Here is a 14,680-nt window from a genome sequence, read left to right on the forward strand (position 1 = left end):
GTTAATATGCTAAAATTTGATAACTAACATTTTGTGTTTGCTCGATTCCTTCTTTTGCCAAGTTAGCTTAGTTTGTTCTTTAACCAAGTGTAGTTGGTTTGCTTTTCTCCCAAGTGGATCAATTATTGACTTAGTTTTTTCTTTGATCGAGTTAACTTCGTTTCTTCTTTTGTCAAGTTGTGTGTGATCTAACTGATTTCACATTTTTGCAAAGCCTCTTTTTTCCTTTGCAAAGATTCGACAACTATTGGATTGAATCTCATCTTGGAGATTCATTGCTTCATCTCAGCCATCCATTTGAAATGAAAGGATCTACATTGATGGTTGTGTTTTAATCATTCATTGGGGAGATTTTTGTAGCATTTGGGCCATCCATTTCAAATGGAAGATCTTAATTGATGGTCCACCTTTCTTCTTGGCAAATTAAATATTTTCCACATGAGTCAACTGTATAGGAGTATGTGGGTGGGTTAATGTACTTGTTATCCCATCTCACATTTTTTGGTAGTGACATGAATTGATTTGTTGCAGTCATCACACATTACGAGGACTAGTTCTTTAATGTTGAGCAGCATTTTGGGCCTTATTCCATGATGTCAATGCACTCCATGTCTCTTTATTACATGTAATGATAAAATTCTATGGGATTTGGTCTCTTACAGTTGGGTGCATTCTCTTTTGGTTCTTTCTTATCACTTCATTACAACAAGTTGTACTTCAAGATTAGATATTATTCTAATATCCATTTATTGCTCTCTCTGCAATGCTTAACTCTAGTCATGTTGGGGTTTGAACTTCAAGTTTAGATATGAGTTATGTCTGATTTATAAAGGCAAGTTGTAAATACTTTTTTTGGGTTCTTCTCTAGTTCTTTTGCAACAGTTTATGCTCTACAACTGTAATTTCTTGTTTTACCATGCATTAATAAAAACCCATGTTTCCTCTTCTTACCATTTTACTAGATTGTGCATGTTTTTCCTTGTGTTGAATGTTTATATTTTATCTTTTAAATTTGTATATTGTGTTAATATTCTCATGGGTGTTGCATTGTGAATATCTCTTTCATTGTAACATCCCATTTGTTCTAACCCGCATATGAATCTTTGAAGGGTGAATTAGAGGCAAGATTTGTGTAGTTTGGGGAGTTTTATTAATGTTATGTACATCTATAGGAAGAGTTGTAACTACAATTTCAATATGGTGTATCACCCCCTTTTCCCTTCAACATTTTAATTTTATGCATTCCTTCTCCCTTTTCCTACCAAGTTTTAGTTTAGATGCATCCTAATTGTAAGAAAGCTGACCTTCTCTAGAGATTCAACCTTAGAGTGCAAGTTCCACACTTGAAGGTAGTTTCTATGTTATACAAGGTCGCTTGAGGGTCATACCTCACTCAAGGGTGCAAGCTTTTGTATCAATAGTTTTTTGGCACGCCCAGTCGGATAAACATATTCAACTACATAAGTTTGCTAGTAGCTAATGCAATCTTTATTTATTGAGAAATTGGGTTTTTTTTTAGTGAAATTAGCCTTTGGAGGTCATCTAACACCATGGTGACTCTATGCATTTATTAGTTTGAACAAACTAAGTGCTGATATGTGTAAAGATGTTTTGATCTTTTGAGTTTCTTCAAAGTTTTTATGAAGTCTTTTATTTTAATGCTTCAACATGGAGTTACTTCATGGAGATGAATTTTTTTACCCTCCATACTATGAGAATGTAAGAGAGTTTTTGGCCCTCATCTACTCTCCAAAGTGGGAGCTCCTTAAGGATCGATTAAAAGAGGACCTCAATAGAAGGTTTTCTATAGTAGAGGAAGAGAAAAGGCTCAAGCTTGCACAATTGCAAGCAGCTGAAGTGCAAGAGCCCCCAAAGAGGAAATTTTCTAGCTTTAGGAAGAGAAGTCCTCCCCTTTTGTAGCATGAGAAGGCACACACATTACTAGTCATACCATCAGAGCCAATCCATGTTGGCCATGACGATATGAGTGCTGTAGAGCATAACATGTTCAAGGCTAGTTTCTTAGACACAACATCATCACGAGGATGCCCCCATAAGGAACCTAGCTCTACACAAATGCATGTTGCCCCTGGTCATGCTCATTGTAGAGCATGAAGGTGAAGCTCACAAGGAAGAGCAAGAATTTTTGCTCAAGAAGATGGTATCCTAGTAATCGAGCTTCTTTTTCCTCACATTGGGAAGGAGTTCCATGCAACAGTATGCTTGTGATGCTTGCTAAGTTGTCTAGCTACCCATGCACATGGGAGAGGAAATCAACATGTAAGGAAGGGAAGCTACTTCAACAAACCAATCAATGGATTTCTTTGATTATTTTTTTTGTAAATATTTGTACATATTAGAGTAGCTGTTTTAAGCTTTTGAAGAAGTGCATGTGCACATTTGTTCTCTTTTCTAGAGCTCCCCAGAGCTTTTTGTTTTTTGCTAGGTGCAAAATTTTGTGAAGTTGTAGGTGGGATAATGTGTCATCTGTTTTGGTGACTCTATCCCTAATGGATTTCTTAAGGCCATTAATCTATGCTTAGCAGGAAAGCATTCCTTTGAGTTGCCAAGAATGTTGGCTATTATTCTCCCATTCAGCCCATCATTGATAACCAATCTGAGAGATCTTCGACGGGATGGATTCTTTTCAGTGGGTTAACATGCTCAAATTTGGTGGCTAACATTTCATTTTGGTTTGGTTCCTTCGTCTGCCAAGTTAGATTAGTCTGTTCTTTAACCAAGTGAGTTTGGTTTACTCTTCTCCCAAGTGGCTTAGTTACTGACTTAGTTTCTTCTTTAAATGAGTTAACTTAGTTTCTTCTTTTTCTGAGTTGCATGTGATCCAATGGCTTTCACATTTTTGCAAAACCTCTTTTTACCTTTGCAAAGATGTGGTAGTCAATGGATTTAATCTCATCTTAGATATTCCTTGCTGCATCTCAGCCATCCATTTGAAATGAAAGGATCTACATCGACAATTGTATTTCAATCATTCGTTGGGGAGCTTTTTGCAACATCTAGGCCATCCATTTCAAATGGAAGATCTTAATAAATGGTCCACCTTTCTTCTTGGTAAATTAGATATTTTCCATGCGAGTCAATTGTATAGGTGTATGCAGGTGGGTTAATGTGCATGTTATCCCATCCACATTTTTTAATAGTGACATGAATTAATTTTTTGTGGCAATCATGCATTACAAGGACCATTTCTTTAATGTTGAGTGGCATTTTGGACCTTATTCCATGACATCAATGCACTTCATGTCTCTTTATTGCATGTAATGATCAAATCCTTTGGGATTTGATCTCTTACGACTGGGTGCATTCTCTTTTGGTTCTTTCCTATCACTTCATTACAACAAGTTGTAGTTCACGATTAGATTTTATTTTGATATCCATTTATTGCTCTCTCTTCAACTCGTAACTATAGTCTTGTTGGGGTTTGAACTTCAAGTTTAGATTTGAGTTATGTTTGATCTATAAAGGTAAGTTGTAAATACTTTTTTTGGGTTCTTCTTTGGTTCTTTTGCAGCAATTTATGCTCTACAACTGTAATTTCTTATTTTACCATGCATTAATAGAAATCCATGTCTCCTCTTCTTACCATTTGACTATCTTGTGCATGTTTTTCTTTGTGTTGAATGTTTCTATTTTATCTTTTAAATATGTATGTTGTGTTAAGCTTCTCATGGGTGTTGGATTATGAATATCTCTTTCATTGCAATGATTGATTTGTTCTAACTTACATATGACTCTTTGAAGGGTGAACTAGAGTTAAGATCTATGTAGTTTGGGACGTTTTATTAATGTTATGTGGATCTATATGTAGAGTTGTAACTGTAGTTTCAATCTAGTGCATCACCCCCTTTCACTTCAATATTTTAATTTTATGCATTCCTTCTCCCAAGTTTTAGTTTAGATGCATCCATATTGTAAAGAAGCTGACCTTCTCTAGATATTCAACTTTAGAGCACAAGTCCCATGCTTAGAAGTTGTTTCCATGTTACACAAGGTTGCTTGAGGGTCATACCTCAAGCAAGGGTGCAAACTTTTGTGTCAACATTTACCTATTGAAATTATTTAGAGTAATTGAGAGGGGGGTGAATTAATTATCCAAGGTCCAAATGTACAAATAAAACTTTTCAGTGCTTAACAGATTCATATCCATAAAACCATATCATGCATGCATCCATTAGATCATCAAATACCTTAACTTAGTAGGTCATTGTCTTAGGTCAATTTTTTGTGTAGAAATGTAAACATGAAACACCATCAACTCGTTCACATAATTTTAGACAAGGATTTTACATGGAAACCCAATTTGGAAAAAACCATTGGTATTATGCTACTCAATTTCACTCTTATGAAGTGATGCTCTATTAAAGGCCAACCTTGTTAAAAGTTACAATACACACTATTAAATGTGACTTGGTTAAAGGATTTCAATCACCCTATTAGGAGTGAGCCTTGTTAGAGGACTTTAGAACATTCCATTAAAATTTCACCCAGTTAAAGGACTTACAAATGACTGTTAGGTCAACCTTAATCCAAAGGATTTATCTAGACTGATATAGTTATTAGAAAGTAACAACAAGACTTGATTTGATAATAAAATACAACTCACTGGTAGATTATAGATCTTTGGTTCAATCCTCCATTCTTCTTGGCATTCATACTCTTCATCTTTGATAGCTTGTTCACTGTTTAAGCATTCAACCTCTTAACCTTTCTTGCTTTGTATGCCAATTGCAGTCTCTTCTATTCGGCCACTAGATGAAGCAACACCCTAGACTTCTTGTCTTCTTTAGGTTCTTGCACATGACAACCTTTGCTTCTAGCCTACTATCTCTATAAATAGAGAATTTATAACTTTTTCCATTTAACGACAATTGTCCATTTTAGGGTTAGGTAAGATTCAATGAATCTACCCACTTTCTTAATTTTAGTTCCTCTAGAAACTTGTTCTACATTCTTCCTTGAATTCACCTCAAAATGATTTATCTTGAATTATGTGCCACCAACTCATCATACTTATCTTCCACATGCTTCACATATTTCAAGAAATCAAATTAGTTAGCTCATATTCATTAAATCTTCCTTTTTTGTTGTCACTCTACATCTACACTATTCACTCAATAATAACAATCTTTTGATGCTTGGCCAACATTGGGTTGCTCGGAACCAACTATGTCTTCTTAGCTTAGTCACTAATATTATTTCCCTAATGCTTGACACTTACTAAATTTTACTGACGCTTGACATATACTAACTTTCTGCTTGGCTTGAACTAGAATTTGCTTGACTTACACTGTTTGCTCGGCCAGGCTTGGCAGAAACTTTTATGAAAACACTTCTTCTTGGCTTAGGTAAAGTAACCATTTACTTTAGCCTTAAGTAGATCAACAATACATAATATCATCAATGTCTTACTTGTTCTTATTGCTCCTTTTATACAGTAAATAACTCAACCTTTCTCTAGGTTCTCTTATTATCTTCTCTTTTCAAATTCTCTTCATCAATCAAACAAATGATAGAATTCAGACCAAAAAGAAATTGTCTCACTAGCAAGTAGCAGGTTTGACATCGTTGACAAAATAATGATTGTTCCATGATAGGTTCTACACTTCAAATAATCTCTTTTCCATATTACCTCTTAGATACTCATGTGCATCCTTAGGTAAAGCCTTACTGAAAATATCATCTATTTGGTCCTTAGTGTTCACATATTCCAATCTCACTTCTTTATCTTGAACTAACTGCCTCAAGTAATGATACTTGATAGCAATATGTTTGGTCTTAGTGTGCATTACAAGTCTCTTTGATATATTTATAGCACTTATGTTGTCACAATAGATAACAAGTACAAGATCAATGATCTATTCCTTCATCCCTTTCAAAAATTGCTTGATCCATACAATATTAGAACAATTTACTGTTGCTACTACATATTAAATTTTAGCTTTTGGTATTTACTTGGTCCTTTGTTCCAACATCAAAACATATATGACATACAACCTTAAAGGGATGTAAACGAGTCTTAGTTCTTTGTTCCTAGACTACATAAGACTACAAATTACTAAGATAGGAGACAAGAATTAGAATGAAACTAATGAAATTCTTGCTCATTTGTATTCATTTCTTTGAAATAATACATTCAAATGCATGAAATCAAAACATAAAAACACCTAATAGATCTAAAATTTCTCTATAATCTTTACTACTGCTATTCATACAAGAGAATTATGTTGAAGGAAATTGGTGTCATAGTCAAGAAAACATATAAAAAACTAGAGCCAATGGTCTCACAATGAAAAACTGGAAACCCCAATGGTATCACAACAATGAATCTTTTTCTTCCTAAAAACTGGAACCTCTACAATGGATGAAAGAAAGAAAGATATAGGAGGAGAGTGAATTCCCAGATCTATTGTACATTTGACATGTGTCCACTTGGAAAACCTCTCCTAATAGTGAAAAGAATCTCTCTAATCTCTCTCTGCAACTGGATATCAAAACTTTAACCATTTTGCCTCCCAAAAGCATAAAACGATTCAAATATTTTGATGGAAATCATAACTAATTGCAAAAGACAAAAATTATGAAAAGTTCCATCAAAAAGCAAGAAAATTGTGAAATACTTGAAGCAAAATTCATCATTATGTGTCAAATTTTGACAAACTGAACCAACCAAGAAAATCAAATGCATCCCAACTGAATTCTGTAACTGCAATGATGAAGTCATTGCCTATAACTGAGCATTTTATTGAAAACATAAAACTCCCTATAGAATGCACCAGTGTCCACCTGTGTAAAAACTAACTTTATAATCAGATAGCTCATTTCCTCCTAGTTCCAACGGTATATTGGAGTGTCTATTTCGGTGAAAAACTCCCCTAGTTACAACCATTTGAAGTTTAGGCTCCTCTTCATGACTTTCATAGCACTTTGCAAAAATTTAAAATTTTTAAACAATTTCTATAGTACAAACTATAAAAAATTGAAATATTGAAACAAAATTTTTAAATTCTTTGTTGAACGCTCTGCTCAAGATATTATTTATTTTAAAATATCCCTTAACCTTCTTAAACCATTTGAACAGTGCCAATTGTCACCTCTTTATTGGCTCTGACCTATACAACTAGTGCCACATGTCAATTTGCAATAGGCCCTTAGCTGTTGTGGGTTCCACATACATTTGCCATTTTTATTTTTTGGCAGGTCGCCATGTCACTAGCAGAAAATCCTCTCATTTTTCGATGGCGACATGGCAACCACCGAATTCTGGCTACCTTTTTTCGGTGAACTCCATCCTTGACTGCCACATCATCGCCACCTCTGTGCCTGCTCATTGCTATGTCACCGCCACCTGGGTTAGTCACTACGTCGCCATGTTAACTATCCTGCATCTTTCCCTTGGTGACATAGCAACAACTACTGGATTATCCATGTGTTGCCATCCTGTGAGTTTCGATCTCAATTTGCCATGTCACAACCTTCCTTGAAATTTGTGCCACATGGCACCTTGTGGTTGGTCTAGTAATTGTCAACATCATCATCTTCTCCAACATGTTTGGTCAAAATTTGTCTCTGGTCACCTCCAACTATCCGTGTCAGACCCACCATAGAGCTACTGCCTTTTCAAAAGGTGATATCTTTTCAAACACTTAGTATGTTTTTGCTCCTATATTTAAAAATGATAATATTCCTCAGTGGTGTCAATGTGGGATAAAAGGGTCAACCATTTTCACTTTAATTCTTCCCCTATCCTTGGCATTGAATGTAGCATCTCTTGCTGCCTTCTGGGAGCCTTTCCTCCATTTTCATTAGTCCATTTTCGATTAGGAATCCATTGGCGGGCAGTATGATTCCTACTTTCATGGCCATACCCAGTGATAGGAGATTCTATTTGAACTTTAACCTGACTATTATTTTGTACTCTCTCGAAGGCCTTCCCAAAGATTTTATACTCTTTAGGTTCAAATATAAGTTCCTTAAATACAACATATGTAACACCTGCTGTAGCAGCCAAACTTGCCAATATCACAAGACTGTAGGAAGCACCTTCAAAAAATGTTACTGGCTGCTCTAGAATTTAGTCTATTAGAGGATCAAAAGGATCCTCCTTTTTAGCAACATCTCTATCATGTTTCTCTTGCTTGGATTGATGATTGGACTATGTTGCAAAACTAGAAGCAAGGGTGCAAACTAGGAAGTGAAGCATCCAATGCGTTCCATTTGACTTAAAATTTTTATTTGTATATTTGACTTCCATACCGCGTGCATTGCCAATTTTCTCACAACTTTGTGATGAGAAACTTGGGAAAAGCTCAACACATTCAACTCCATCTTCATCAAGCTTCCCTTGTTGGCAGCTATCCCTACCTAGTCGCCCTTGCATGCAATTTGCTTTCCCTCTCAAACATAGTTGTGGATGCATCTTAAGTATTTTCCTCTGTGCATCCCCTATTGTGGGTTCCTCTGTTTTCTTTCTGCCATCTTTTCCTTTGTCATGATCTACCTTTGGTTGCTTCTCCATTGCTATTTGGCACTAAAGACATCTTGTGGCGCTTGCTTGTCTGTGCAAATGAAGACTCCCCAATATCATGGCTCCAATAACTCCAATGCTGGCTTCTGTCCCTTGAAATACATAACATATTTAAAATATTGTCAGACCATTTTACTTTATCATTTTGTAGATAGAAAAAAATTCAAGAAATCTGTTTACAAAGGCCTCTTGAGAAACTACAAGATGCAGTAGATGAGATTTCAATGAACCAAAGAAAAATCAAACACCTTTTTCCTCCATCCGAAAGTTGACCTACAAGAGGATGCAAATGGAGAAAGAGATTTTGCTCATGATCAACTCATAGCAAGAAAACCATGCTTAATGAGAGAGACAATATTTTTTCCTAATACATATCTATAACTCGGCAACATTCTGTATTCCCCTAGGATAATTTCTCGTTACATTGAATAAACTATAGACATGTCATATAGTTTCGTTGAAATGTTCTATTGAATGTTCCATTTTTCCAGACAAATTTATCTTAGGGTAGATAAGTATGTAGGTAATTTAGAACTATAATTTTAATGCTTCATTGTGGCTCATAACACATATACCACAAGATCATGGCATCATACCTAACATATTTTTAATGCAATTGGGAGAATATAGATTCTATAATAAACATGTTTATCTCTAGAAGAAAAATGTCAAACTTAGCAACTTCCACACAATGACTCATTGTCTTATAAAAAATGCTTGCAATTCTAGATTTTCAGTTGTAGTTAATAGTTTCTAGAATGTCAACTCCCCAATATACCTTATCAACTTGATACCATTTAGTCGGGCTCCAAAGCAGGTTTCACTAAATTTTTTTTCATTTCCAAACAACTGATTCCTTCAAATTGATCTTCTAATTTCCTAATACTAATTTGAAACTAGTTTGATCATTGAATAATAAATTAAAATTCATTTTACCATTTATCTACAAACTCTCAAATTTGTGTCAGGAGGTCCTTTGACTGACTTTAAAAAATTGATCCAAACACCAAACTGAGTTATGAAATCAAATGCACTGATTCTCTATTCTACACACTTTTACCCTGTCGAATCTCATCTGATGATGACATCAAGGTCAAAAGATATCGACCTCCAAAGTTGCTTACTTAAAATCATCTACACATAAACATGTCAGAAAACTATAAAATGCGTTTGGAATCAACTTCAAAAACTAGGCAAACTGACACTTGGGAAGAAAAATACTGGGGCATTGGTTCATTATCATGAGGAAAACATAAATCCATGATTAGGGCTTATGACAAATAACTGGGTGCATTTGGTGAATGGTCAAAGTGGGCTACTCAAATTTTGCAGATTGAAACAATGGTAGAAAAGCATTTTTTGCAAATGGAATGGACCTAGGAAAGTGTGCAGACAGATTTGTCAAAGCTTGAAAATTGGCACACTTGAAGTATTTTTAGAGGAGAACATAGTGGTACAATCTATTCAATCTCACCTATCACAAATTTTGAGATATGACATCATGAACAGGGGTTTTGACAAATCTGCACTTCTTGACACCAATAAAACATCACAAATTGCATTTGGAATCATGTTTGAAAACTAATCAAACAGATTTGTCAAAAGCTCAAAATTGAAACATAGCAAGTCTCAAACCTCTAAAATGCAACACAAAAGGAATTTTAGGATTTTGATCAACTGGGTCAAAGTTATAACAAGTCAAACAGGGCCTTCCAAAATTTTAAACAATTTACATCGTGACATCAATAAATGACCAACTTTGAGGGATTCAAAACCTAGTAAAAAAAATTCGAAATGAATCCAAAATTGAAACATAGGCTCTTTGGTATGGACACTAAACACTTCCAAAGTGGTGAGTCATGAAACATTATTGGATGCAAGATATTCACATGCAAACATGGCCTCTTGTCACTTTTTGACATAGGCAAAAATGCATATTTGACAATTACTCAAAACAAGACTTCACGAAATAGCTCAGAACGACAATTTATCATCATGGAACACATAGACACATTGAATGCAAGGTGTTAGAAACATTAAACACCTAATAGGCTTCTCAAGTATAACCAGGTACACATGCATCAAAAAGCATTTATAAGGCTTAATTTTTCAATGGTACTTAAAATCAAGGCTTCAATTTTGAGTCCCAACAGCTTACTTGGAAAGTACCCTTCTTATAACTATTGTTTTAGAGCCACATCATCAAATATGGTGCCATATCAACATGATTTTTTCCAAGGTGTCCAAAATAACCCCCTAAAATTTTGAGACCAATCATAGTGCATTGGAGACCCTCATACTTGTGCAGTTGATGTGACATCACACTATTGGTTGTTTTTTGTGAAAAGGGACACTTTTCATTCAATTATGGGTAGTCATCATTAGCAAGAACAACTTTAAAGTCACAACTATTGGTACAATATTGTCAAAAATGTTGGATATTAAATCAACAAGTGTGGGTGTTAAGTTAAAAACTCCTATAACAACCATTGGAACACGCTCAAGTATTGGGTCCTCTCCGCTATGCTCACAGTTAGAATTTGTAGGCTATTTTGTAATTCTAATATAACATCAAATTTTTAAATAGAAAAGAGCCTTTGGAAGTTAACAATGGTTCTAGACATGTTATCAAGATATGATGTAGTTGTTGGAAATATTATTATAGGCTAAGTTACTGAGAGGGGAGGGGTGAATTAGTAACTTATAAAACTTAATCCTTAATTAGAAATTAATCCTTCATGTGTATTCTGATCTAATTGCATGCATGAGAAATTGAAAAACATTAAAGCATTCATAACACTTTGACACACAATTTGGTGACCTAGAAACCTTCCAAAAAGAAAGTAAAACTGGGGTGGGGATGATACCCACGAGCTTTAGTACTCTAATATAAAGTTGGCCTATTAAGGCTTACAATGATCACTTCTGATGATCTACCCTATTAGGAGCAATAAGGACTACTAGGTCCACCTTGCAAAAGGATTTACAAACATACAATAAAGTAGCACTTGGTAAAGAGATTTACATAAGACTATTACTTCTACCTTGTGAAAGAATTTGACTTATCCACCTGTTAGGATGAAACAATAGCTAATCTCTAATCTGTAACTTGGTTTGCTGAATGAGATTCCTTTGAGTATAGTAATCACCTTGCTGTGATAGATAAATCTTTATATTGTTGTAGCCTTTGTAATTCATTCTTCTTCTCTTCTTTTCTTATTACATTACTTCATATCTTACTCATTGGATGTGAAACAAAACATTACATATATACCAATCCAATTTACAAATTATAAAGTTAGCCACAATACAAGTTTACACAAAAACACAAAGTTGGCCCAACTACAAGAACTTGGGTTCTGAAGACTGGCTTAATGAGGTTCTGATACTTGACATCCACTGTCAATTCTCAGCATTGTCATGCACTCGGTAGATGTAGAAGCTCAATCCATACTGAGCACTTCCAAGTAGTCTTGAACTGAGTTTGCACTGGTGACTCGATGAATATTATGAAACTTGACATATAAACTGAATCACTCGATTCACACTGCATAGTTTAGTCAATGCTATCACTATGAGCTCAGTATAAACTAAGTCACTTGGTTAACACTGGGTAGCTTGGTTCACTAGACTCACATCACATCAACTATGAACTTGTTAAGTACTGTACAACTTGGTTTGCACTGATAAACTCATCATACACTAAGATGTTTGGTTTATACTACTGACCAATACCTTGGTAGTAACTGCTCAGTGCAAACTGAGTACTATCCCTTGGACTTGGTAGTAACTATAGAACTCGGTAGATACTGAAATGCTTGGTTAACACTGTTAACTATACAATGTGCTCGATAGATACTTACAATTTGAATAAGTGTATGTCACTAATAAAAAACATGATTGTAATGTCAATAGTAGCAACTAACTAACCAAATCTCTGACAACATCCAATATTGATTAAATTTTCTTAGATTTCAAATTAAAGATAAATTTCTTCTGGAGCTCAATACTGTGAATCAATATGAGGAGGCCAATGAGTTTTGTGTTTCCACAATAAGCTTTGGTATTTGGAAATATTGATAATGTTTGAGATGGGGGAATTAGTGGTTCCCAAGCTCATCAACACTTACATGTTTAGAAATTCTAATCAATGTTGTCTTCCTGGTGATGAGGATAACCTAACACAACTTTTGAATCAAGCCAAAAACTCAATAGATCCATAAATGGGTTTCAAAATGTTTGAAGGTCTATATTTAGTCATGAGGTTAAGAAGTCATTGTAAATATTAGTTATGTGGGTTCTTTGTGAATTGATGTTATTAGCTTCAACTCCTAAAATGAAAGTATACAATTTCCATTCTCTATTATTCAAATAATTTTGGTCATGATATAGATAAATGAAGGCCCAATTATCATCATCTTCATGTAGGTCTAAAAAAAATCAAAACTCTAATAAGAAATAGAAGTCAATGCAATTTTCAAAACCAGTTTAAAGGTTCGATAAGTTATTAATAATAAAATATTTAAAAAGAATGTAATGAGAAGAGGATGTTGGAAATAGATACACTCTAAGGGGGCAGGGGGAGGGGGGTAGGGGTAAGTAGAGTGTAAAAATTGTTAGAAATATAATAGGGAAAGTAAACTCTGAGAGGGCGGGGGTGAATCAATCCTTCAAAACTTTAACCATAAATTCATTCACCACACATCCATCTCACAATTTTCATGAAAACTAAAATAGCTAGCTAAACATATTCATCCATAGTATGAAAGAAAATAACATTCAACATGTGTATGACATAGATATTTGGTTATCCAAAAACCTTCCAATGAGAAGGTAAAACTGGGGTGGGGATGACACCAACGAATCTTCACTACTGTAGTAATAAAGTGTATCTAATAAATGCTACAATGTTTGATCATGAAACATGATCTACCCTATGAAAGGTCTGCCCTGTTAAAGACTTATAAGATTGTTAGATCTTACCTTGTTAAAGGACTTCAACACCCTATTAGAAGTGTGCTTGATAAAAGGACTTTAACTTATAATGAAGTAAGCACCCTGTTAAAGGATTTACAATAACTTGTTAAGACTACTCTATTAAGAGATTTAACTGATTCACCTATTAGAATGTCTCTGCAATGATCTCGCAGTTAGCACTCTATTGCTAGATAAAAAATAACCTCTTTCATGATGTGTACTTGATCCTTAATGATAAGATGTATCTCTTCTATGCTCTAACCTCCTTTCTATTCTCTTTTGACTAATTTTGCAAGGTATCTCAATTCAGAATACCTTAGTCACCATGAATGCTTTGTATGTGCATCAAAACTTCTATATTTTCTCCTTCTACATGCATAAATTTTTTAGGGTTTGTCATCCTTAAGAAGACCTAGGTGACTTAGGGTTAGGTATGAATCAACAATTGTGATTCACCCATATTTTTGCTTAATCCTTCCATTTTTTCTAATTGGCTACATGTTCTACATAAGGATTCTCAATTAAGATTTTTTCTTATCATTTAGGATCACAAAACAATCCTCAAGTTGGCTCCAAAATGGTTTACATAGTAGTTTGTGCCATTACAAACAACTATGTCAAAATTATATTACTCAACACTTGAAGTCCCTGATGCTTGGCATCAACTGTAACTTCAATGTTGTAACTTGGCATCTGAATGACTCAACACGACATCTAAATCACTTGGTATCATATGTATGCACAACACTAACTGTTTACTTAGCACATACTAAATATCTCACTCGACATGCACTATCTGACATGTTATTCTTGGAATGCATTACTTGTTTGACATGAATTGAGTTATGACTTGTAAATAACTTAAGTGTATAGAAACTCATATGGAAAAACCAATATGATATTAACAAACATCAATTATAACTTTTTCAAATTATGATAAATATAGAAAACACACTGGAAAATTACAATACAAAAAATTAGATTGAACAACTATTTAACTTTTGAATTAATGAAATAAACATAACAATATAAACTGAATCGATAAAGGAAAGTATCAGAGCATCTAAATGAACATAGAGAACACCATAACACATCATTTTGTGCCAAGTGGAAAACCCTCAAAACCAAATATTTTTGTGATAGGGAAAACAACCACTA

General features: G+C 34.4%; 1 pseudogene; it reads right to left on the reverse strand.

Annotated features, from left to right (window-relative positions):
- Positions 1-7,744: 7,744 nt before the first annotated feature.
- LOC149571373 (uncharacterized) lies at positions 7,745-8,536 on the reverse strand (annotated as a pseudogene).
- Positions 8,537-14,680: the final 6,144 nt, after the last annotated feature.

The sequence above is a fragment of the Cupressus sempervirens genome, chromosome 2 (genome assembly GCF_028749045.1).
Source record: "Cupressus sempervirens isolate cs-2001-9-10 chromosome 2, ASM2874904v1, whole genome shotgun sequence".
NCBI classification, from domain to species: domain Eukaryota; kingdom Viridiplantae; phylum Streptophyta; class Pinopsida; order Cupressales; family Cupressaceae; genus Cupressus; species Cupressus sempervirens.